General features: G+C 39.9%; 1 protein-coding gene and 1 long non-coding RNA gene across 3 annotated transcripts in view; one reads left to right on the top strand and one right to left on the bottom strand.

The window, feature by feature from the left end:
• LOC128520737 (RNA-binding Raly-like protein) overlaps positions 1-26,048 on the top strand; it is a 218,661-nt gene that overhangs the window by 144,732 nt on the left and 47,881 nt on the right. The gene's annotated exons all lie outside the window — the stretch shown is intronic.
• Positions 12,510-14,184, bottom strand: LOC128520738 (uncharacterized). Its single transcript, XR_008357953.1, has 3 exons — positions 13,918-14,184; positions 13,633-13,800; positions 12,510-13,109 (listed from the first exon to the last, which is right to left on the bottom strand). It is a non-coding gene; the product is annotated as an uncharacterized LOC128520738 (long non-coding RNA).

Genomic DNA, 26,048 nt, shown 5'->3' with positions numbered 1-26,048 from the left:
TCCGATTAAAGGCTGTAAAGTGTGTGTGTGTGCGTGTGTGTGTGTAGTCATGAGTGTCTTTGTAAGTAATAACTACTAGTTAATCCCATGCAGGAGAAACACTGATGCAAGAGATGGCATTTTATTAAATTTAATAGAGAAGATATAACACTGCTGTGGATTTCCTTGCTGCTTTTTTATGAGTTTATTAATTCGCTATTCCATGTTGTAAAAATAAATCACCATCTAAGAAACACCTACGAAAGAATCAGTGAGAGAATTGATGCGCTCAGCAGTCTGGAAAAAAGGAAACAAGTGTCCAGAGGCATAGCTACAGGATAGGCAAGGCAGGCAGTTGCTTGGGGCTCCAAGTTTTGAGGAGTCTGATGTTAAGTCCATGGAAATTTTCAAAGACTACAACTTTTCCAAAATCTTAGGATATCGTGTAGTGCTATATCATGTGCTCCCCTAAGGGGCGCCCCATTTCTCCAGCATGTAGGACTTGTGCAAGTTTATTATAAAGTGATATTTTTATCTATTTATTTACTTACGTATTTATTTATTTCTTTATTTATAATTTTAATAGAGAGAGTTTGAAAACTAGTAAAGAGAAAGAAACCAGGAAGGGAAAGAAATAGTGGTAAGTGGTGAAAATAATCTTATTATGAAATAATTAAAAATGGCAACTGTAGCCTAAGCCATAAAGTAATTTATACAACAATTAGCTATGGTCCATAAATTTGCTCGCTCGATTGGCATTCTAAGAACGGCTGGGACGTTTCCCTGTGTGTGTATACTGTATCACGAAGCTCTTCCGTGTTCCCCATGTACTAATCCACTTAATAGTTCTAGTTAACTGTTACTGTTTGTCCATGGTAGCCTTAGCAACATCACCAGAGGACATGGCAGATAATAATTTTTAGTAATATAACTTTTAGCATAAAATATGAAATATTAATTTTAACAACAAAAAGGAAGGGATGAAGGATGCTGATTATACTAGATGGACGCAGTGTGAGCTAATTAGCCAGCTAGCCGATGCATTTTAAAGCTAGTGAGGCTTCTGCTACCTGTAGTTTCGCTAGCAAAGCAAATATTGTGCCATATTGTGTTTAAAATTTTATTTTCTTGGTATTAATGTCTTGTTTATTTCTTGTTCTTGTACCATCAGTTTGTCAAGCGAGCAGAATTTGACATTTTGCTCACATTATCTTGATACTTGTGTCTTTTAAAGCATATTAAGAGAATAAAAGCTAACACTTTACAAAATGTGTTTTGATCTAGCACTGTATTCAGCATGCATGAAAATGTTACTATTTAAAATGCTTTTTTGTGGATTTTAGAATTTTTTTATTATTTATTTTCTTTTTTTTTTTATAAAAGCCCCTGAGTCACATAACAGAATAATATACCATGAGGACGCTTGCATTTCCCTATCTGGGAACTGTACAGCCCATAAAATCTCCTCTGCATGGTAATTTGCGTATATTAACAAATATTCCTAACCACTGTCAACTTTTTAAACGTTTACCAAAGTCATATCAGTCCAGAAACACCCCAGCTGTTGCACATACAGTGGTGTGAAAAACTATTTGCCCCCTTCCTGATTTCTTATTCTTTTGCATGTTTGTCACACAAAATGTTTCTGATCATCAAACACATTTAACTATTAGTCAAAGATAACACAAGTAAACACAAAATGCAGTTTTTAAATAATGGTTTTTATTATTTAGGGAGAAAAAAAAATCAAACCTACATGGCCCTGTGTGAAAAAGTAATTGCCCCCTGAACCTAATAACTGGTTGGGCCACCCTTAGCAGCAATAACTGCAATCAAGCGTTTGCGATAACTTGCAACGAGTCTTTAACAGCGCTCTGGAGGAATTTTGGCCCACTCATCTTTGCAGAATTGTTGTAATTCAGCTTTATTTGAGGGTTTTCTAGCATGAACCGCCTTTTTAAGGTCATGCCACAACATCTTAAAAGGATTCAGGTCAGGACTTTGACAAGGCCACTCCAAAGTCTATATTTTGTTTTTCTTCAGCCATTCAGAGGTGGATTTGCTGGTGTGTTTTGGGTCATTGTCCTGCTGCAGCACCCAAGATCGCTTCAGCTTGAGTTGACGAACAGATGGCCGGACATTCTCCTTTAGGATTTTTTGGTAGACAGTAGTATTCATGGTTCCATCTATCACAGCAAGCCTTCCAGGTCCTGAAGCAGCAAAACAACCCCAGACCATCACACTACCACCACCATATTTTACTGTTGGTATGATGTTCTTTTTCTGAAATACTGTGTTACTTTTACGTCAGATGTAACGGGACACGCACCTTCTAAAAATGTTAACTTTTGTCTCGTCAGTCCACAAGGTATTTTCCCAAAAGTCTTGGCAATCATTGAGATGTTTTTTAGCAAAATTGAGACGAGCCCTAATATTCTTTTTGCTTAAAAGTGGTTTGCGCCTTGGAAATCTGCCACGCAGGCCGTTTTTGCCCAATCTCTTTTTTATGGTGGAGTCGTGAACACTGACCTTAATTAAGGCAAGTGAGGCCTGCAGCTCTTTAGATGTTGTCCTGGGGTCTTTTGTGGCCTCTCGGATGAGTTGTCTCTGCGCTCTTGGGGTAATTTTGGTCGGCTGGCCACTCCTGGGAAGATTCACCACTGTTCCATGTTTTTGCCATTTGTGGATAATGGCTCTCACTGTGGTTCGCTGGAGTCCCAAAGCTTTAGAAATGGCTTTATAACCTTTACCAGACTAATAGATCTTAATTACTTTTGTTTTCATTTGTTCCTGAATTTCTTTGGATCTTGGCATGATGTCTAGCTTTTGAGGTGCCTTTGGTCTACTTCTCTGTGTCAGGTAGCTCCTATTTAAGTGATTTCTTGATTGAAACAGGTGTGGCAGTAATTCAATTAAATTTTATTTTATTTGTATAGCGCTTTTAGCAATTTTTTATTGCCGCAAAGCAGCTTTACACGGTCAAAAGAATCATTTAAGTTTGTATGAAGTGTGAATTTGTATGAATCAAGATGGTCAGTTTGTCCCTGGTGAGCAAGCCGAGGGCGACAGTGGCAAGGAAAAACTCCCTGAGATGGTAATAGGAAGAAACCTTGAGAGGAACCAAACTCAACAGGGAACCCATCCTCATTTGGGTGAAACAAAAAGCAGTAAATGATCTGCATTTACAGTGTGTAGGATGGGAGGCAGTTCAGCTATAATAGCTGATGTTAATTGATGTTAATATGGAGTCCAGGTAGTTATTGAAGACCCAGGTAGACTTGTAAGAAGTTCCAGTCATGAACTATCGAACTGTCAAGTCCCCAGAGAAACAGTTGCCAACACCAGTCGAGGCCAGAACCATTTTCTAGGTAGAGAGAATCATCCCCAGACACCAGACGCATCCCAGAGAGACACACGGGGCATCCATGTGACGAGATCTTCAGCCAGAAGCTGGGCACCAGGATGGGTCAGACAGGTCCGGAGGGCAGAGGGAGTCTGGATCACTGGCACCTCGGGAACGACATGTGTAGCTCGTAATCAGGCCTGGGGGTGACTACAGAAATTAAACTTAGGTGTGATAAACCACATTAAGTTATTTTTAAACAAGGTTGGCAATCACTTTTTCACACAGGGCCATGTAGGTTTGGATTTTTTTTCTCCCTAAATAATAAAAACCATCATTTAAAATATGCATTTTGTGTTCAATTATGTTATCTTTGACTAATAGTTAAATGTGTTTGATGAGCAGAAACATTTGGTGTGACAAACATGCAAAAGAATAGGAAATCAGGAAGGGGGCAAATAGTTTTTCACACCACTGTACAGTAGAAGCACATTCTTAGCTCATTATTAGATCAAGTCTTGAATATATAATAAATCATTATTGTATTTTCCCACTTTTCCAGAGGAAAAGAAACCACAAGTTCTCAGTGCTCGGTAATTACAGCCAGTCTGTTTAACACTTGTTTCTAAGAACATGATATCCGTTTATTTAAATACAGTAGATATCTTTATTTAAATATCCTTCCTAAAATTATCCAGTTTGGATTCCAGATTTCCAGACTTGGTATGTATAAGGCTCAAACTTGTAGATTCGGTTACCCCAATACTTTCTTATCAGGACTACACAAGAGCTCTATTACTAATTTACAGCACGTTCACAATGCAGCTACCCTAGTCCTGACAGGCACAGGAATGAGGCATCACATCACACAGGCTCTTACATCCCTTCACTGGCTACACATATCTTTTTTAATTGATTTTAACCTGCTTTCAGATGTCTCTCTGGTGGTACTCTATTGGTGGTCCCAAATATCCTAGTTGAATAAGTGGAGCCAGCAGTTAGTCACCACAGTCTCGGGTTCTCTCATGAGAACTATAGAAACACATTTATTAAACAAATGATTTTTTTTTTCTTTGCTTTATGCTGACGGTATTTTAATCTATTTTTCAGTATTTTAATCAATAACATAAAAAGTCTTTGTAAACTTCCCTTTATTGGTGTATGAACAAATCAATATTAATCCTCACAGGCCATTTTACAAGTGGTTGAACGTACAGTATGCATTTTCCACATATGCAGGGCTAGTGGGATGCAAATTGTAAATGTTTAAAAAAGGTTTATATAAAAATCGGCCATAAAATGAAAACCAGTAACATTAAAACCACCTAGGTTTTGTGCTGCCTGTCCCATCTGTGCATAAGTCCATAAGACCTCCAGGGGTGTGCTGTCGTGCTGTCACCAGGACATTAGCAGAGGATCCTTTGGGTGCTGTGGATTACGGTGTGGGCCCTCTGTGGACAAGACTTATTCATCCAGCACATCCCATGAGTGCTTGACTGGATTGGGATCTGGATTGTTTAGAAGCCGGGTTGGCAGCTTTGGGGTTTTTGCCTGCCTGGACCCATAAGCTGTGGCCTGTGATGAGGTACTTTTTTATTTTATGGAATGAAGATTAAATGACCAATAACTTTCTTTTACTAAATTCAGATAAGACAGAGATATTACTTATTGGCCCAAAAACCAGTACACAACAGCTCTCACAATTCAGCTCGCGTTGTACTGGGATGTACTGTTACTACCAGCCCGACAGTGAAAGACCTGGGCGTAATATTAGACAGTATGCTTGTCCTTTGAAAATCATATTTATGAACACAAAAACAGCCTTTTTCCCCCTTAAAAATATTGCCAAGTTTAGGAACATCTTTTCCGTATCTGATGCAGAAAAGCTGGTTCATGCATTCATGATCCTCAGACTGGACTATTGTAATGCATTACTAGGTGGTTGTCCTTCATCCTCAATAAACAAGCTTCAGTTAGTCTAAAATGCAGCCGCCAGGGTTCTCACTAGATCCAGAAAATATTGATCATATAACCCCAATATTATCATCCCTGCACTGGCTACCTGTTCAGTTTAGAATTAATTACAAAATAGTATTAGTTACATACAAGGCCTTAAATGGTTTAGCTCCCACATACCTAACCAGTCTTGGATCTTAAGGTATCCAGAGAAGGACCAGCTCCAGCTGGATTCTGCTTCATGATGGTTTGGTGCTACACATTCTGCTCCTGTGCTCCCAGTGATCCAGACCCCATCTTCCCTCTGCTGACTCGTCCCTGTGCTGAACTGGACTTCATGTAAATTTAGATAAATTTTGTTACATTAATCTTTCAGCTGCGTAACATATATGATTCTATCCGTTATCACCCAAATGAGGATGGGTTCCCTCTTGAGTCTGGTTCCCCTCAAGGTTTCTTCCTATTGCCATCTCAAAAAAAAAAAAAACCTTCAGCCATATTAGACAGTGAAAGAAACATGTTTGCTGTTAGTTTAGCTGCTTTATTTAATGTTGCAATGTTAGCATATATACAGTAAATAGCAAATAAGCTAGAGGCAAAAAATATAGGTTTCTTACATTTGCTTTGTTGGACACAGTTTATGGTAAAGTGAGACCTCTTGTACATACTGTATGTTCTACAGTAATGGTATTTTCTATCTGCTGAGCCATTTGAAAGGCAACTGAATATACAGTATATCTACAGTAACACTGGAAATATTTACACTGTTCAAACATACATACGTTACCTACAGTAGGTATTTGTTTCTAAAGCTTTATGTTGTGAAAAAAGTCAGATTAGGAATTTTGTTTTACTCAGTGCTTGATTAGTCTTTTCACCAAATACTTTTTTACTTTTACTTGAGTAATATTTTGGATAAATACTTTTTACTTCTACTTGAGTAATGTTATTTTGAAGTACTGTACAGCTACTCTTACTTACAGTAAGTACAATTTTTGGATACTCTACCCACCTCTAAACATGTGTACTGTATATACAAGCATATACAAGCATTAACCCTGTACCTTTTTGTTCATTTGCATATGTTGGGTTTTTGTTATGCCCCCTGATTAATAATTTAATAAAAATACACAAAAGCGTATGTTTGGATAGCCAGTGAAATATGCGTGAAGTCACAAAACACCCCACATGCACAAATTGGTTTCTTGGCAATTCTTTTAAACAATTACTCTGTATTGGTTAGTTCCTTTTAGTTATTTCCTTTAAACTGATTACACAAATAGCATGTTAATCAGTAAATATCATTATTCTTGCACTGGATATAGTTACCACTCTCACATCCCTCTGTTGTTTTGCCTTGCTGGTCACTGGATTGTGACTTGGATAGTGATATGCATATGTGTGTGGATTGGAGAAATGCCACATGGTCATGTTCTCATCTAGGACTGCATAAACAAGTGACTCATGTCTGATTGCAAAAGTTTGGACATCGGTGTCCAGTCCTGAAAAGTGAGATTTGTGTCACATTAAGGATAGGAAAAATTAATGTAAAGACTGTTTGAGTACTCAAACAAGGATTGTTAAGAAAATTTAGTTTGTAACTACAGTAGATGTAGGTTGTCCAAATATTTGTGACCCTTTGTTGCAGTCAGAAAAAAGTCTAATTTAAATGCAGTATTCAATCTGCAAGACTTTAAAATGCTATTTTGCTTAATGAATGAGACCATGCAAACAGTTATGTACACTGTATTTTTCAAAGCCAAACATACAGTACCAGAAATTGTCAACATTTTACTAGGGCTGATGTAAAGGGACATGTTAACAAGCCACTACACATTTTCAGTGACATGATGACAGACTGTGTTGTTCTCCAAATGAGCCATGTTCTCCGAACTATTATTGAACTTTTGCTTGATAACTTTCCTATAACAGAGTTATAGGATTGTCAAGAACAATCCAGACAATGATGGCTTCAAATTTGGCCGAAAAACAACACCTTGGGAGACAGCTGTCCTTCCAACAGGGTGAAAAACATTGCCACAGAAGGAAAAGCTGCCAAACGAAAGTAGGGCTTGTGAGAATACACTGACTCGTCTGTTGTATATCATAATAAATAGTATAATAATCAGTGCATGCCCAGCATGCACATTTACACACCACATACATCACACATTTCCATAATGCTGTCTAATTTCACAACCAAATCCTATTATAAGGACAAACACGCTTGCATGCTAGTGCTAACTTTACTTGGTTAATCATAACAAAGCTCCAATCACATTTCTATGCTGATTCCTCAATATTAAAGCACTGGACAACACACGAGACACAACAGCTTTTTTGAGGCAGACGTGCAAATGTTAACTCAGTCCCTGGCTGGGAGGCTGATTTACTGCTTAGCATTTCCCACTGAATGGACTCAAATATCTAATCACAGAATTAGTATGTTTGTCCTGCCAGAAAGCGCGTGGATAATCCATCTCACTTTGCCCAGGCGGTGCTGCCGATGTGAGAGGTGCCGGAGAGACAGGCTTGGCACTCGCACACGCCGTCAGCTGTTTACTCCCAGGCCCCTGTTGGTTGGCAACAGCCACTGAATCACCCTTACCTTCACAATGAATGAATGAATTAGCATCTACTGTGAGCGTAGGGATGATTCTGGACTTTCTCCAGTTATAGCTAAATTTGAATACAGTGTTACAGTGTTGAAACCAGACCCTCTTCTCCTTTTAGGAAAAAAGTTTTTAAATACACTTACTGTACTTGGTGTGAGAATCAAATGGTGTTTGGAACACTCTATGGTCCAAATACTATGAAGACTTTGAGTACTTCAAAGGAATATATATATATAAAAATTAAAATAAAAATTTGGGTGCATATACACCCGTTAGCAATAACATTACAACCACTTGGCTGATATTGAGTAGGTTCCCCCTTCTCCAACCAAAAGAGTAATGTTTCTGACATATTTTTATATGTGTTCTGACATTTTTTATATGAACCAGCATTATTTTTTTCAGCAGTTTGAGTTACAGTAGCTTTTCTATTGGACCCAACTACACAGGCCAGCCTTCGTTCTTCACCTGCATCAGTGAGCCTTGGTCACCTATCCCTCTGTCACAGGTTTACCAGTTTTCCTTCCTTAAATCACTTATGGTATGTCCTGACCAGTGCAAACTGGGAAGATCCCACAATAGTTGAAGTTCTAAAGTGCTGAGCCATCACCATTTGGTCCTTGTCACAGTAGCTACACTTACAATATCTCGTTACAATAGCACGTAGAAGTGGGTGGGATATATTAGTTAGCAGGTGAACATTTTGTTGCTGAATTTGATGTGCTGGAGGCAAAAAAAAAGGTAGTTGATCTACTTTGACAAGGGTCAGATTGTAATCACTAAATACTGCTTCAGAGCAACTCCAAAACTGCAGCTTTTGTGGGATGGTCCTGGTCTGCAGTGGTCAGGACTCCAAAAGTAATTCAGGGAAGGAAAACCGGTGAACTGGCAGCAGGGTCATAAGCGACCAAGTGAAGGCTGGCCCTTGTAGTCCGATCCAATTGAAACGCTAGTGTACTGTAGCTCAAATTGTTGAAAAGTTTGATGTTGGTTCTTATAAAACGGTGTCAGAACACACAAACACACAAACACACACACTAGTGATGGGAAGTTTGAATAATTTTAGTTACTCTGTTCTTTGAATCTTGTTTATCAAATAAACAAATCTTTTTTGAGTAATTTAGTTTTATTTCTTAAATTCAAAATTATTTCTTTTGATCAGAAATAAAATAAAATGTTACATTTTCAATAAACAGACCCCTAACATGTCTACATACTGTACCAAATGTTTGGCTAGAGTTAATAAAAATATTACCATGCAGCTAAGGACATATTATGATAAACAGAATGAGCAGCTCACCTCCCATATCTTCTAGTCTGAGTCGTTCGTTCTTTTGAATCTATTGTACTGCAGTGTGTCTATGGGAGTCATATGACAAAATAACGAATAATACGGACCAAAAACTCAAAGGTAACTACTTATTTCTGTTTCCTATACATAACCTATGGAGGTTTTGCAATGCTTTGCGCACGCACACCCAGTAGAAAATAAACAAATCACTCTCTGAGACTACTTGTTCTTCTGAGTCATGTTAAAGACTCGTTCAAAAAGAATGAATTGTTCATGAACGACCCACCACTAACAGACACATGAATTGCTGTTTTGGTTGTAGAAGGGGGACCTACAGTACTGAATAATGTTATGAACTAGCCGTATGATCAATTAGAACTAGCCATAGTGCTCTTTTAATTGGAACAAACTTATTAAATTTTTACTAAAAACACTAACTTTGAAAGATGACAATTCAGTTTAGCTTAGTTTGACTTCATTTGACTCAGCTGAACTTTGGAATGCATTTTTGCACCTGGGCTTACATTGTACTTGTAATACCTTTATAAAAACCAGGACATACAAGAATATACTTAGACTGTATGCATATCAATTTTGATTTAAGACAGATAAATAATAATAAAAAAAAAACTATCCCTTTAAATACTGAGGCTACAGATATAGTTATGTTGAGTGGTAGTGACATTAGATTTAGTCTTTCAAGGTTAATGATGTCAAGCTTAGAATAAGTGACATTAAACTTGGGCTAAGGTTTACTAGTTTTACATAGTTGGAACTTCTTATATACATTATGCTCACTATGCGTCTTGCATATTGCCCCTAAAATGAAATAACCACTCTTCATACAATCCCAAAATTAGTGCTAGTGGACAAATAGGTTTAATAGGTTTAGATGTTAAAGATGTTACATTGTTAAGTTGCAGTGTGCACCTCACTCAGTTGCTAACTGCTAGCTGAGTAGTTGCCTTTTGGACTGTCTGTGTCTTGCTGAATAGCTTCTTAGCTGTACCCAGACATTGTGCTTGACAAAACAACTATTTATTGCGTTTGATAAACGCCGACAGGCAACGGTGTTTAGATTGCAGCTCGAGAAAGGTAATCGCATTGAGTGTCACGTTAATATTCCTTCATATTTGCGTGCACAGAAATGAGCTTTCCAGCAGCAACCTCTGTCACAATCAGTGCAGACAATATGGATGTGATGGTCCTCCTCATAGCTATGCTACACAATTACTGATTAGCCTATCTAGCCTGTCTCTCCTTTAAAGTTTAGTTTTTTATTATAGTAGAAGCATCAAAAAATAACTAAGGCTTTCTTTACTGTAACATTTACTGCTTGAACCATGCTGTGCAGCATCACAGCGTGGTACTGCACAGAATTACAATAAAAGCACTGCATCTCTAGCGTCATATCGTCACCAGGCAACAACAACATAAAAGTTCACGAAAGTGTGCAGACACAGAACTTCAAAATGGAAAAAGAAAGTTTCTGTTAATGTTTCATAAAAGAAAATCACTGTTATAAGGATGTAACGATATGCATTTTTCAAATACACATCTTTCATTTAATGGGCGGCTATTCAGATAGGCTGGTGTCCTTATGGTAAAAATCCCAAGGTTGTAGAGGGAACATAAAGTTTATTATATTTATATTTGATAATAATAAACCTATGAATTTATGTTTTAATATAATAGTTTATAGAGATTATGTAGGGGTTTGGGGTGGGGTTGGGGCAATCTGTAGGGGAGCATTTTACATTTACATTTACATTTAGGCATTTGGCAGACGCTCTTATCCAGAGCGACTTACAAAAAGTGCTTTAATGTTTACAACATTGGATACATACTTACACTGGGTTAACTAAGTTAATAACTAAGTACCATTAGTCCAACACAACTGAGTTTTTTTTTTTTTTTTTTTTTTTTGGGGGGGGGGGGGGTTAGTCCAAGTACTGGAGAAACAGATGAGTCTTGAGTCGTCGTTTAAAGATAGTCAAAGTCTCTGATGTACGGACATCTAGAGGAAGTTCATTCCACCATCTAGGTGCCAGAACAGAAAAGAGCCTGGATGAATGCCGCCCTCGATCCCTGAGAGATGGTGGGATGAGGCGAGCAGTGCTGGAGGATCGGAGGCAACGTGGTGCAGTGCGTGGTGTAATTAGCGCAGAGAGGTAAGTGGGTGCTGGGCCATTTTTGGCTTTGTAGGCAAGCATCAGTGTTTTGAATTTGATGCGGGCAGCTACAGGAAGCCAGTGCAGGGAGCGGAGGAGTGGGGTGGTGTGGGAGAACTTGGGAAGGTTAAAAACGAGTCGTGCTGCTGCATTCTGGATCAGTTGCAGAGGACGAATCGTGGACAGAGGCAGGCCTGCCAGGAGTGAGTTGCAGTAGTCCAGTCTTGAAATAACAAGGGACTGAACAAGCACCTGAGTAGCCTGTGAAGAAAGAAATGGGCGAATTCTTCTGATATTGTAAAGAAGAAATCGACAAGAGCGAGTAAGGTTAGCGATGTGTGGGGAAAATGACAGATGATTGTCCACGGTTACCCCAAGATTGCGGGCGGTGGTTGAGGGAGTGATTTGGTTGTTGTCCATGGATATCACAAGGTCTTGACCTGGAGATGAGTCACAAGGGATAAACAACAGTTCGGTTTTACTGAGATTGAGCTTCAGCTGATGAGCAGCCATCCAAAATGAGATGTCTGCCAGACATGCTGAGATCCGGGTGGAAACCTGAGTGTCAGAGGGAGGAAAGGAGAGGACAAGTTGTGTGTCGTCTGCATAACAGTGGTATGAGAATCCATGCGATGATATGACCTTACCAAGAGACCGGGTATAGAGGGAGAACAGAAGAGGACCAAGTACTGAGCCCTGCGGGACACCAGTAGAGAGTCTACGTGGGGCAGATGTAGATCCCCTCCATGTTACCTCATATGACCTATCTTTAAGGTAAGAAGCAAACCATTGCCACGCTGTTCCACAAATTCCAAGGCTTGTAAGAATAGATAATAGAATCTTGTGGTTCACGGTGTCAAATGCAGCTGACAGGTCCAGGAGGATGAGGACAGATGAAAGTTTAGCAGATCTAGCAGCATGGAGCTTCTCAGTGACTGACAGAAGGGCAGTCTCTGTGGAATGTGCCACTTTGAATCCAGATTGGTTTGGGTCATTAAGGTTGTTCTGTGAGAGATAAAGAGACATTTGATTATAAACCGTTCTTTCAAGAATTTTGGAAATAAAAGAGAGCAGTGATACCGGGCGATAGTTGTTAACTTCTGATGGGTCCAGGCAGGGTTTCTTGAGGATGGGAATAACCCTCGCCTTCTTAAAAGCGGCAGGAACATGACCAGATGATATGGATTGGTTGATGATGGCTGTGGTGAAGGGAAGGAGGTCACGTGAGATGGCCTGGAGCATTGTGGAAGGGATTGGGTCTAATGAACAGGTGGTGGGGTTAGATGACGAGATGATCTGTTGAATCTCGTCAGATGACAAGTTGGAAAATTCTGCTAAAGGAGGGAAGGAAAGGTCCTGAGGTTCTGCCGTAGGAGTTCTGTTGAGAGCGAAGGACTGGCGGATTGCTACAATCTTCCCATCGTAGAATGTGGCAAAATCGTCAGCAGTCAGAGAGGAAGGGGCAGGAGGAGTCGGTGGGTTGAGTAGTGAGGAGAAGATGTTGTGGAGTTTGCCAGGATCATGTGCAGACGCTTCCAACTTTTGTCTGAAGAAGGTAGTTTTGGCAGAAGTCACATCACATGAGAATTTGGAAAGAAGAGTCTGGTAAGAGATGAGATCTGCATCAAGCTGTGATTTCTTCCATCTTCTCTCCGCAGTTCTTAATTCTCTCCTGTTGTTGCGCAGTACATCAGATAGCCAAGGAGCAGGACAAGATTTCTTCCTTGGTTTAGATGACAGCGGGCAAAGGAGATCTATGGATGAGGAGAGAGAGGAGAGGAAAGTTTCAGTCGCAGTCTCTAGTGGTAAAGAGGAGAAGGAGTCTGGGTCTGGGAGGAATGATAGGGTGTATGAAGACACAGAGGAAGGGGAGACAGAGTGAAGGTTTTTGCGGGTAAAAGAGACATTTTGGTGGTTAGGTTTACATAGAATGGGAAGGGTTATAGTGAAGGATACCAGGTAATGATCAGATTTATGAAGAGGAATAGTAGTGATATCTGTGACTGGGGAAGGGCGGCAGAAAACAAGGTCGAGAGAATTTCCTGCCTTGTGTGTAGGAGGGCAGCTGTTTAGGGTTAAAGAGAAGGAGTTAAGGAGAGGGAGAAGGAAAGAGGATTGGAGTTTATCAGATGGAAGGTTGAAATCTCCTAGAACAGTGAGAGGAGTGTTAGCAGAAGGAAAAAGACTAAGAAGTATGTCCATTTCATCTAGAAAGTTTCCTAGAGAGCCAGGAGGACGGTAAATAACCAAGATGTGGAGGTTAATTGGAGAGGTTACCTTAACTGCATGAAATTCAAATGATGAAAAACTGAGATGAGACAGGGTGATGGGCGAGAAGGACCACCTCTTGGACAACAGGAGACCCGTACCACCACCTCTGCCAGTTTCTCGTGGAGTGTGAGAGAATACATAGGCAGAGGATAGGGCAGCCGGTGTAGCTGAGTTCTGAGGAGATATCCAGGTCTCAGTTAGTGCCAGAAAGTCAAAAGAGTAATGAGTAGCTAGGGCAGAGATAAAGTCTGCTTTATTTACAGCAGATTGGCAGTTCCAGAGCCCACCTACCACCAGTGCAGGACAATGAGACAGTACTGGAGGGTAGATGAGGTTTCTGGGAGATCTGCCTCTGCTGTGTGAGTAAAAGCATCTTGGTCTGTGAGAACTGACAGAGATAGGTTGAAGACACATGCTAGACTGAGGTAACTGTCTATAAAAACTTGTAACTTCTTGGCAAACAAGAGTTTAAATCAATTCTCTGTGCACTACCTTTGTTGCAGGATATGCTTTTTAACCGCTACAGACACTTGTGTCTGTAGCGGAGACACCTTCAATATATGTAGCTAAGCCCTGCCCACAATTCACACCTTAAGGAAGCCTGAAACTACTCTTGATTAATTACCTGAGAACTAATTGCTTTAGACCTACTTCAATCACACTGCAATCAACACTACCAAACAGCAAAAACTAGGTACAGTATACAGTATGAACCAATTGTGTTTTCAAAAACAGTACAAAAGTTAAAAACCTACCTTACCAGTGGAGAAGAATCCAATTTAGAAAACTAAAGCACACTAAAGTATGAGCTAGATCCACCTTCAATACATGTAGCTAAGCCCTGCCCACAATTCACACCTTAAGGAAGCCTGAAACTACTCTTGATTAATTACCTGAGAACTAATTGCTTTAGACCTACTTCAATCACACTGCAATCAACACTACCAAACAGCAAAAACTAGGTACAGTATACAGTATGAACCAATTGTGTTTTCAAAAACAGTACAAAAGTTAAAAACCTACCTTACCAGTGGAGAAGAATCCAATTTAGAAAACTAAAGCACACTAAAGTATGAGCTAGATCCACCTTCAATATATGTAGCTAAGCCCTGCCCACAATTCACACCTTAAGGAAGCCTGAAACTACTCTTGATTAATTACCTGAGAACTAATTGCTTTAGACCTACTTCAATCACACTGCAATCAACACTACCAAACAGCAAAAACTAGGTACAGTATACAGTATGAACCAATTGTGTTTTCAAAAACAGTACAAAAGTTAAAAACCTACCTTACCAGTGGAGAAGAATCCAATTTAGAAAACTAAAGCACACTTTTAGCGCATAACACCAGTATCAAAGACGTCCTCTTCCCTGAGTCCCCCTGGATTCCGTTCTGGCTCGATTGCTTTTCCTGTATTTAACTTGTCTTTGAATTTTCAAGCTTGAACTGGACTGTTGAGAATTTTAGGTGGCATTCAGAGAACTTCAATTCAAAGATGTTGCTTTTTAAATTCAAATATTTTAGTTTAATAATTTCAGTAGTATTTAAATTTCAAAATTAACAATTCAACCTTTTAAAAAGTGTTTTTCAAAGGCTGATATAATTCATAAAACTATCATGCTAATTTGCTTCCATAGGTAATACCAGAGGAGGGTAAAGTATAAAAGCAGAGGTTCTCTAGGGCAATTGTTGCTCGAAGTAAAAGTAGAGGTCCTCCATTTACTCGTGCACCTGAGAAAAGTATAGAGTTACACAATTTCCTCCGTGTGGACAGGGGAAAATGAGGTTCTGGCTTGTTGTAACGTCACGTTTTGTGCCGATGATGTCATTGTCTGTGTGCTAGTCAGCTCTGTTGATTTGGATTTTTGTGTAATAGTGGATTTACGTACAATAAACCAGTGACTGTGTTAACGTTGCTTACTGGACTTTTTACATGTGTGTACATACACGCACAGTTACTCACTCATTACATTAACAAACAGAGGTGTCTGAATGTACTGCGACGCTCATTGCTGCCACATACAACACTCTGGAGGAGATGCGTCGGACTTGCGTGGACAGAATTATTTTTAAAAAACAAAGTAGAAAAATCTCCATTTTTAAAAACACCGGCTACGTGAGGACGTGTCCTTGGTTAAGTAAAAGTACAGACGTTTGCTGAAAATCTTAGCAGAGTAAAAGTAAAAAAAATGTATGTCTAATTAAACTACTTAAATAACGTACAGATACTTGAAATATGCACTTAAGTACAGTAACAAAGTAAATGTACTCAGTTACCGCTCACCTCTTGGTGTAAGTATGTGTCAGTAGAAAATGTCCCATGAAACAGGTAGGAGGGCCCCTTAGCACAATTCTGGTTGGGGCCCCAGGAAGGTTAGCCCCAGCTCTGAATGGGTGCAAGTACTTAGGGGTGTTAGGGTTAATTAAATGGAAAGGATTAGTGGTTAGGATAAAATGCACTGGTTTAAGGTTTTGGTTCATGGTCAGGTTAAGAATGGTTTATTTTTAAGATCACTGGCGGTCGTATAAGCATTTCACTGCATATCGTACTTCGTATGTGACACATAAAACTTGAATTTGAATGTGTGTGGGTTATTTCCACTAAGTGGTAGGTTTAAGGTTAACAGTGCTAGTGTTAGTACTAGTCAGGTTGCTGTTAATGAGGTTAGATTTGGGTGAAATTCAAACATATAGGAATGATTTGTTCATTTCCTGTCTATGACCATGTGCACCAAGCCCCTGCATCTTCACTGGCCATTGACATTCATTAGCTGGCTATCTGTCCAAAAGTGTCCATCATCCTTTTCTACTTGGGTAGTTATGACAAAGGATCGCTGTAAACATGTGACATGTGATATGACAGTCGTGCTCAAATAGCAACTTGAATGTCAACTTGTATAGAAAATTGGCATCATTATGCTTTTTTGTGCATGTGTGTGCGTTTGTTTGGGCATGAGGGGTTGCATTCGTTAGGATGTATCTCACACAAAGACATGGCATCATTATTGAGGCCGTTGTGCTTGGCTCTGTGTGTACTCGGGACCAGGCATCACTCGGTAAGGTGTGCAAACACAGCGGGCATGTTAGTCACAACAGAGCGCATTTGTTATAAGGCACAGCTTTCCTTACTTCAATTAAAATGAGGCAGCAGAAGCTCAGCATTTGTTTGGTCCTGTGTATTTTCTCCATTTGTAGTGCTGCCCAGACATGCCTGAGAGGTCTTGAGCCAGAAAAGTCTTCAGTAAACATCTCTCTCTCTCTCTCTCTCTCTCTCTTTGCGTCTGTATGCGTCTTTGTCCAGATAAAGGCAGGCGTTTGTGACAGCTACAATGCAGCTGGTTATCTGCTGACAACAGAACTTGAAAAAGCGAATTAATTAAGTGATATCGTTCTTTTAATGCAAGAGGCCAAATGCAACTGAAGTTGGTCCTTTCAATATGACAATATAAAAATAAAGATATAAAAGAAGAATCGTTGTTTATTCTAAAGGTCATGCACTGCCTCTACCAGTATTGGCCTCGCTTTATGTTTAGTCACTGAGACGGTGCTTTTGCTATAGTGACATTCTCCGGCTAACTGCAGAGACAAGTCTGCTACAGTAAAGCCAGCGCTAGAACTAGTCCCAAATCTAGACGCAAATTAATATGGACTTTTTCGAATCCTGTATCCGTCTTAATGGACATCATGTGCTTTGCAGTATATCACAATTTGAGAAGCATTTTCATCAGAACAGACATTTAGCAGCAACACTGACATTACATTTTAAGAAAAATATATTTCACTGAAATATAATCGGCATCTTGCATTAAAAGCAATGTACTGCCCTTTCCAGGGTGTATTCCCAGCTCTCACACAACGCTCCCTGGATAGACTCCGGATCCAATATGACCCTGACCAGGATAAAGTGGTTACTGAAGATGAATGGGTAAATGAAATAAAACATGGCAGCAATCCAGCCGAAAAGGAAAAGCGATGTGTCCTTTTGACTCTTTTAACCACATCCTGAGCGATCACGCTGTGTTTAATCATTTCAAATGATGTTTTACGAAATAGAAAGATCAGTATAGGGCATTTTTCTACACTTAATTGTCTATTACAGTGAACAAATGAAATATAAAAAAATCCATACTGCACCACAGTTTATTTGAAGTGTTAAGAAAGATACTTTACAGTTCATAGTTCAGCTATTTTAAGAAGAGGTGTTCAAGTCAAACTTGAGATGAACTTTTTTAGTGAATCAAGGCATAAAACTGATTGACATTAACAGAAGACTTTAAGCACAATATGGTGATGAGACTCTAAGCCTCAGTAAACATTTGAACGGTGTAAAAGTTTTAAAGAAGGTCCTACATCCATCAATGGCGACCCTGGCTAAGGTGGCTCCGAGCACACTGCATTTGTTGCTGCGGGAATGCCTGGTCCTTGAAAATGATAAATAACTTGTCGCCAACTTAATGCATCTGTTTCACAATCCTTCACATACCTTCGCACATTACATCAACTCAGCTAGGAGTTATTGACACTTCCCCTGTACAGTCCTGACCTTACGCCAAGTCATTTCTACTGTACATGTTTGGGCCATTAAAGGGGTTCCTGGGAGGCCAGCATTTCAGATGTGATCAGGCAGTTTGATCATGGCTCCAGCATACTGAGAAATCTTTCAACCTGGATCCAAGCACTGAGATTAGTGCATTAGTGTAGCAGGGGATCAAAAGTCCTGTTCAAGTTTGACTTGAACACCTCTCGAACATGCGCATCAATATGACCACAGGGACTCTTTTGTCATTCGACAAAAAAATAATGAAATTCCCACTTTGGAAATGTTTGTAGCATAAGACATATGCAAACTGTGCATGATGCCGAGGAACTCGTATACATGCTTTCCTAACCTCTACTGCAACATGTCGGTGGCCAGCTGCTCAGTTGGCTCAGTTTCAGCTCAGTTCTAGACAGGAAAAAATGTCAGCACATTATATCACTCCTATTCAAACTAGTGGCTATCTATTAAATTCCTATATCTATTGATTACACAGGCCTGCTCATTATGTTTAATGGTTTAACTCTGGGATATCTTGCTGATCTCCAGAAGTAACAAAGCCCAGCCCAAAAAAAACTTGCTTATCCGAGACAGGCCTACTGTTAGTCCCGAGGATCAGTCGCAGCTCAGCCAGTGCAAGATGGAAATCGGAAACTGTGTTCCAGAAAACACGAATAAGGCTGCACAGCTGAGGAAGTGTTTTTGTTTTTATAATCTAGATTAGTATGCTGTTCTTGTCTGACCGGTCTATTTGTAGTTCTTGGATCTTATCATATTTAATATATTCTGTTTTTGAAGGCAGGTTTCAAGGGCCCAAACTCAAGTGTCGTTATAATTAGAGTTATCACAGAGTTATCATAAAACAGGGAAAGCAGGTGAGGGTCAAATATACACAAAACTCTGAACAAGTTTTTAGTACGATATATAAAAACCACAGACCTGAGACAGGAATCGAACACTGGAAGTGCTTGGCCACAGTGCGCCACCATGCTGCTGAATGACAAAAGTAAAGAGAAAAAAAATGTAAAAGGGAAAACAATGCAGAATCATACCACGTGTCGAGAGCGGGGAAAGTTGTTAAAGGAAAAATACTGTGATTTATAGAAATTTGCATAAAGTTCTTTAATCTTTAATTGTAGAAAATGTTCATGTAGTTAAAAAAAAAGTTTTTAAAATGAGCCAAATTGAGATTTTGACCTTAACTACTATTCTAACACATATTATACAGTATGCTACTATTATTCATATTTAAAAGTTTTTATTATCGTTATTACAGTTCTTTTCACAAATTTCCTTATGTACCTTTTTATTTTGGTAGTGCATTTGACTAGATATCAAATAACAGATTATTCTATGGTAACAGAATAATATTTATCATTTCGTGCATGTAAATGTGGCATTATTAATGTGGCCCTACACTTACCTGCTGTGAGCCCTTTAAGCCACCACTTATGATTGTACACCTTTATCTCCTTTGTAAGTGGGAAAAGAGTTTGTTGAACTGATGTTTAGTCTCAACATAATAGAGTGAAAACTGCTGCGCACATCTGTCCGCACCCCCCATCTGCTTCCCGAGCTCTTCCTTTATCACTGCTAAATCTTTAGCTCCCATATCTCTGCCCTGAGTGTGACTCTGATTATGCCTGGCGCTTATTCTGAGCAGCTCATAAAAACAGCATGCAGTGAAGCCCCATGCAGTGAGAAGTGTGTCCACGCAGCAGAAACAAGCCAATCTGCTTTTATAAAGCGCTCATTAGAATTCCATTCAGCCAGAGTCCAGCACACACTGGTGGTCCAGGGGCTGTTTATAGGGCTTGCACTGTGGCTTTAAAAGTCTCCCTGTGTGCCTTTAAGACATGTGGGGTTAATATAAAACGCCTGGGTGCTTCCTTAGAGCGGACAAATGAAGGAAGACTGAAGCGCATCGAAGACAGTATTATTATTTATACAGATTTAAGGCTGAGCCCTGGTGAGGAGACGGAACCTGGTTCCTGCATAGACTCGGGAGGTCAGAGTATTTGTTCGAGCTTGGAACAGAAGCTACTGTGTTTACACTGAATTGTGATGGAGAGGTCAGTGAATCAGCGAGCAGTGACAGCACCTCACATAAAGCCGCAAGAGAGGAATGCTGCGTGACCTTTTCACAAGTCCCGCTTGCACACACAACTTTATGGAGTGGATTCAGGTGTCCTTGATGGAAAGCCTGACCTTTATCTCTCCTGATCGACACGCTCTTATTCATGCCACAGTCGTCACCTGTTTGTGCCCCGCTGCCTGTTTAATCCTCTGCTGCAAGCTAAACATGCCATTCAGCGTTACACAACTGGACATGATTTGCATCTGTGTGGCAGCTATAATTACCCTGACCCACAGAAGTCTCGGCACGCCACTCCGATTCTCAGTGTGGTGGAAAAACACTGCCTCCTACACGCTACTTCAAATCCATCCCATTAATTAGGGGCGATAATGAGCCCCCTGCAAATTAAGTAGAGTCGTGAATGGGAAGTCAGCACCCAAAAATAATATCGGGTGGCACGTCACTTAAGGATAGTGTTTACGGAGCTACATGACACCTACACTAGTCCTTTATGACAGCTGACAGAAATACAGTATACATTAACATTTACAAAGGCATGCTTTGACAGTCATCAGCCGCTCAACGGTCTACTTTCTTCAGGTCACAAACACATGCTTTAAATGACACAGTGACTTTTGCTGACATAGGGCCGTGTTATGAAACTTTCCAGACGAACTGTACATGACATGAAAGGCATGACTGACTTTGACTTCAGAGGTGACTTTCTGATAAGCGATTCTAAAAGATGCTAGTATCTCCCGAATGCACTTTTTATAATGCTGTCCATACAACTACAATGAAATTGTGCACATAGGAGACGGCTTTAGTAATCAGTAAAGCCGGGATTATACTTGTTTATAACTCTGACAAGCACACAAGATTGCTGCATCATGTATTCTGCAGTCGTTTGTGCCGTCTTTCAAAATGAAGTGTCCACACTGCTTGTTTTGCATGTCTTCTGGGTCTTAGAGTCTATTAAATACACAATATGGCCGAAACTTTATACCCATAGGTGATTCTACCCAAAACTGTTGCTACAAAGTTAGAAGCACAAATTGTCTATGGTATCTTTCTATAATGTAGCATTACAGTTTCCCATCACTGGAACTAAACTTATCCTGGCATAAAAATACCCCTGTGCACATAGCGAGGTATATGAAGACAAGGTTTGACAAGTTTGAAGTGGAACAACTTGAATGTCCTGCACCGAGCCCTGACCTCAACCCTATTGAACACCTTTGGGATGATGTTCAATGCCAACTGAAGCTGAATGAATACGAATTCTCATAGCCACACTCAAAAAATCCAATGAAACTGTCCCAAAGGAGTGGAGACAATTCTTACAGCAGCAAAGCAGGAAAATAACTCTAAGTCAAGCACGTGGCTCTGATTGGTGATGTGGACCACATACTGTTGTCTGTATAGTATATTAAGGAACAAAAGTGAAACTTCTCCCTGGATCTCATACTCTTTATTTTAGATGTGACATTAATTATACTGTAACACAAAATACAAGGGACGTTCAAGTCAAACTGAGACTGAAGGTGTGAAACTAATATTTACCCCAAAAGACTTCAAGCACAGTAAAGCAAAGTCTTTTAGCCAGACATTTCAAACATTTTAAAAACATTTAAAAACATTTGAATGGTGCAAATGATTTAAAGAATGCTGTATGTCTGTGAATGACGATCCCACCCGAGGTGGTTCAGAGCCCACTGGAGTCGTTCCTGTGAACATTCAACGCGTGGATCGCCTGATCCTCGAAAGTATGTAGCCAAAAAAAACTTGTAGCCAACTTGCGGAAGAGACGCATCTGTCTGTGGGAACTGTACACACAATCACTGACATACACCACCTGTACATTACAGGAAGTGGGAATTACTGCTACACCCCCGTACAGGGGCTTGACCTCACACCAAGCCTTTTTTACATGTTTGGGCCTTTAAAGGAGTTCCTGGGAGGCCAGCGTTTCGGGTGTGAGGCAGGCAGCAAAGACACAGTTATAAGATTTGGATTTAACTCCTGAAGGTAGGGGGGAACATTTTCTGGTATGGCACACTGAATCCTAGTTTTGTAATATTTCAGTAGCCAGCTTATCTTGGTCAGGATTGCTGTGGTCTAGTCCCAGTGCTCACTCTTACTCACTTACTAATTGTCTCTAGTGCTTTATCTTGTATTTAGGGACATGGAAGGCCTGGAGCCTATTCCAGGAGACTTACAGTAGTGCATGAGGCGAGGGACACTCTGGACAGGGTGCTGATCCATTGCAGAGCATACACACACACACACTCACACATTACAGGCAATTTTGAGAAAGTCAATTAGCCTAATCTGCATGTCTTTGGACTGTGTGAGGAAACCGGAGTACATGGAGGAAACCCACCCAGCGTCGGAATCAAACCTGGCCAGGAAGCGAACCCGGACCCTGGAGGTAGGTGCAAGGTGACAGTGCTAACCACTAAGCCACTATAACGCCTGGTCCCATGCTAATTATTATTATCATTATTAGACATTAGACTAAAATGAAAAATTAAACCAAAATTTGAACAAGGCTGTTTTTGATGTTTAATATATCATGCATTAACAGTTTTTTTTTTATACTAAAATAACAGAAGTACATTAAGCTTCAATGACAGTTGTACTTTTATAATGACTGGAAAAGTCTAACACAACTGTGTGTTTCATCAAAAATCTGTCACTTCAATCAAATAATTAATTGATTAGTTAGTTCATTAATTGAAAAAAAAAGATGCAGACTGTCGCTGTTGCCTGTCGGAATCACTTTTTATAAACACTAGTTTATATTTGAACACTGATGAACACTGCCGTTGAGAAAAAGGCATAGCAAAATATGATGCAATACACACAAATGTACCAAAAAGAACTTAAAATCATGATGTTTTTGGGGACGATGAGATGATTTTGGATGATGTTGCTTTGATAAATGTTTTCCGCCACTGTTTGGAGAGCGCTCCGAGGCCGATGGCAGATTTCAGAGCCGAGTTGAGTGTAAGCCTGTAGGCTCTTAGGGGCTCTAAAGGTCAACAGGAGCAGATGAAAGGAAATGTGGAGCATTACTAGTTCATCACTTGATGACTGCTCACTCACACATTGACTATGTGGGAATTCCTCCTAAAGCTGGCACAACAGGGCCATCAACCTCCCTCACCTCCATCTGGCACAGAGACCAGGTATCCTCCTGAAGAAAGAGAGGAGGCTGAAAGGTAAAAGTGAGCCGACTAGCAGAGAGATGACTTGCTGGAAATGGAGCTCGGATCACCCAACTCGTAAAGCGAAAAGTCACACTTAGCAGCGAGCGCTTTTGCCTCGGTGAACCCCGCTGGTTTCTGCTGTCATGTCGGCACTCCCCGTGTGTATCAGCAAACAGAGAACCACCACAGTCGTTTCATTATTCTGTTACAAAGCTGAAAAGTGGTGAAGTGACTGAGGCGTGAGTGCTCTCGCGCACACAAAGCCTGTCTGTGCTTCGCCTTGTCTCACTGGCCACCTGTGTGACAGCGTTATTAATGGGCTCCTGCTTTATTTATGCACCTCATATCCCCGGAGAAAATGAGGCCGTCTGCATCCGGAGTGGTTTGAAAACTGCTGTCAGCTGGAATTTAGGCTCCAAATAGGATGATGGCCCCTTGTTATAACCTAAAGTAGTGGTGTAATAAATATTAATTGCATTGTGAAATTGTGATGTGGCCATTTCTGACTGTCTTCGGCTGATATGATCAGCGGCATTAACTGTGACGTGCGGATCCCGAAAACAGCTGATTATTTTTTAGGTTGGCTTTGAGTGCCATCCTGTGGTTGTTGATGATACGGTTGTTGGAATTGTTGTTAATGTCATGTTAACATTAGATCTAAAACATTATTAGTATGACGTGACAGCAGGCTCTGTTTAAATAGAAAAAATCTATGAAGAATAAAATTGAATAATTGCTGTTTGTTTTTATTTATCTATGACCTTGAGATTTAAACATTTTTAGAATTTTGCTCTTATACTTTATATGTGCATAGGCTATACAAAAATCTTTCCCTTAAAATGATTTATCCATTCATTGCTTCATTCACATCAACTGGGTCTATCCCGGGAATGTGAGCGTTGAGAATCAAATGTAGTTTTCATTTCAATTGTATTAGTATAGCCCTTTTAACAATGGTCATTGCACAAAGCAGCTTTACAGAATCAACCAGTTAGGGAGCTGGGGTCAAAGTGCAGGGTCAGCCAGTTTACAGCACCTCTAGCAGGGCTAAGGGCCTTGCTCAAGAGCACAACAGTTGTAATTTGACGGTGCTGGGGCTTGAACCCCCGACCTCCCGATCAGTAACCCAGAGCCTTAACTGATTGAGCCACCACTGCCCCTCGATATGCTAAATCACGTTAGTTACAATAACTAGCTATCAGACATTAGCAACATGAACACTGCTAAATTACTAAAATGTGTTAATTAATGCACTATTCGTTTTGCAAAACAGTACAACACAGAACTAAAGAAGTATATAATAAAGAGATAAAACAGATGCTGTTTGATGCCGTTTGCTATTAGAATTACACGACTCCTTTTTTCCCCTTTTGGTGTGTGTGTGTGTGTGTGTGTGTGTGTGTGTGTGTTTTGTAGTGATAATAGCTGCATTCTGCAGTTTGATCAGTTACACACTAATTACATTGCAAAATTACTGTAATTAAAAAGTAATCAGTTACATTACAGCGTTACTTTCTGATAAAAGTAACTAGTTCGAGTACTTTTCCGATGTAGAAAATAAAAACTTCCTTGTGATTCCTCATGCATGTTGTTTTAGTCAAGACCTTTATAGTTATTCTACCATCATTACTTAGTGAAGTTTGGCCCATAATCTGTTAACTACTAATACCCCTATGCGGTTTCGCACGGTGGCCGTAGGTACGGTTCATCATGATTTGTGATTTCCATCTTGCAAAACTTCGGTTGCAGAACTTTGCGGAACACTGGCGAAGTCACCGCGAGTCAAATCGCATAGGTGACATAGGAGTGTAACAACAGGAATAACGAGGGGGGCGGGGTATTGGGGGTGGGGCTTGTAGGACTTTGTAACGCGTTACACCCAACACTGATTATAAGACATTATGAAATGAATAATAGGCCTTGCCAAAATAATGACCGGGCAGAGAAATATGTAAATACTGATATTTGGATAATTCATGAATAGTTTTTTGGTGGCAGACATTCAGGTATTTTGATGTGATCTAATCTGGCCTCCTTTGAAAAAAGTCTAAATTAGTGTTTGCACTGTTTTAACTCAGGTGTTGCATACAATGATGTGTAGATGTGCACGTGTGCTGTTTCAGAGGGAGGCGCATCCACATTAGAGTCAGATAAAAGTTACTTGTAATTAGCAATGTGAACCTAATAACCCATGAATATCTGACCTGACCCCCCCAAAAAAATCATGTTGAGCAATGTGGCTTGTAATTTAAAAGTTTAGAGTTTATTAGACTCCAGCTGAACCTATACGACCTTTGCAGGGTGTTAATTCAACACTGGGGATTTTGCTCTTTAGGAAGTTATACATACTGTACCTTAAATAATCTTTCAGTGCTTTAAAGGAACATCAGTGGCTCTCTTATGGCCCAATTAAATAGTTTCTAAACGTAGAAAATTACACATTGAAGATATAAAAAATGTTCCCTTGATCATACCTTCCCAGGGATGAAGAAAAGTAGGCTACAGTTTGCTTTATTTATTTCTGATGATGTAAATATGGATAATAACTACAGTACAAGTAAACGATGTAAATATAATTTGACACTGGGTTTAT

The sequence above is a fragment of the Clarias gariepinus genome, chromosome 4, assembly GCF_024256425.1.
Source record: "Clarias gariepinus isolate MV-2021 ecotype Netherlands chromosome 4, CGAR_prim_01v2, whole genome shotgun sequence".
Classification (NCBI taxonomy): domain Eukaryota; kingdom Metazoa; phylum Chordata; class Actinopteri; order Siluriformes; family Clariidae; genus Clarias; species Clarias gariepinus.
This window is presented reverse-complemented; position numbering and strand designations above follow the sequence as displayed.